The following is a 1542-nucleotide window of genomic DNA, read 5'->3' on the forward strand; positions in this document are numbered from 1 at the left end:
TATTGTGTCGATAACCGTCAAAACGCTACGTAATTATGTGTCCCATCGGTGCTGTCAATTGATTTATGCCGAACGGCTAATGAAGTTGGAGCTTAATTTGAAATAAAATATTAATTAAAATAAATTATGGCGCGACATGCCGCTCTGAACGAGACACAAGGTCGATATGAATCTGCCCAGTTTAATAACGACTCGACTGTTTAATGAGCTTCATAAAAGTTTTGAAAATTATTGCCTGAAAGTTTATTTAGAACATGATTGAATATTAGGATATAGGGTGGTATAATATACTACAGGGTGGCGCCTCTCATACGACTCCGAGGATACAATGAGAACGACAGTTTGTATTGAAATGAATTGATGAGTTAACAGCATCATTAAGATATGCGCGTGAAAGGTGCAAAACAAGTGCGTAGCACACGAGTTGTGTAACCGACCTCTACTCCAAATGAGATCGGACCAAACGACCCCTCTTTATAACTACCACAAACCATTCGAAGTGAACAAAATGGATCGGAAAATGTGAACAGATATAACATTCCTTCAGGACGGACTAACCTGGTATACAGATTGGTCAAAGGAAGTGAACGGCTGAAAGAACAGGAGCTGGAGTATTTGGAAAAAGACCAAGGGTAAGCTTATCCTTTCCCTTGGGTAAATATTAAACAGTATTCCAGGCAGAAATCTTCGCCATTCTACAATATGCGAGAGAAAACAATAGAAGAGCTTATTCAGGTAAGCTTATCAATATATGATCAGACAGTCAGGCGGCACTTGGGGCGCTTATGAGTCCAAAAGTATTGTCGAGACTCGTCTGAGAATGCCTAGGTGAACTTGGAGCTCTGGCACGAAGGAACAGAATTAAATTATTCTGGGTGCCGGGCCACAGCGGCATCCAAGGCAACCAAAAAGCCGTTCTAGGTACGGAAGGATCATCAGCAACCTATCTTGGTCCAGAGCCAATGACATAAGATTCAATAAAAAAAAAGCTTCACAGCTGGCTTCGAAATTAAGATCGATGGGAAGATACGCAACTTAATGGGCGAATTCGTGACAAGGCTGATTTGATATCCCCTTACATCTAAAGTGCTGTACGGTGGGCCACCACTCGTTCTCTAATTCGGTCAGCGAAGGCATATCGAAGTCGGTGTGGAACTGAAGGCGACAGTGTTGCCATATTAAAATGTGTAATATCTGTAATACGTTTGACGAAAATATCTTTGCATAAAAAATACGTGTTTATGTATTCCAAATATACTCATGTTAAACATAGAATAAATAACAAAAATAAAAATTCTTTTATAGGTACTGAATATTTCGTATGATATGAAATAACAGCTATGTGGATTTCGAAGCCAACTCTGATGCCGTTCTTTGTTTATTCTTATAATATTATGTTAAATTATTTAATGACAGAAAATCTGTTTTCGAAATTACTATTAATTATACATCTACTTACAAAATTTATTAGGAAAATTATATTTTCACTATTTTCCATTGTTCAATAATGCTTCAACTAATTTTATCCAAATGTAACTTAAT

Source organism: Sitophilus oryzae, unplaced genomic scaffold (genome assembly GCF_002938485.1).
Source record: "Sitophilus oryzae breed Bouriz unplaced genomic scaffold, Soryzae_2.0 scaffold_2019_pilon_pilon, whole genome shotgun sequence".
Classification (NCBI taxonomy): domain Eukaryota; kingdom Metazoa; phylum Arthropoda; class Insecta; order Coleoptera; family Curculionidae; genus Sitophilus; species Sitophilus oryzae.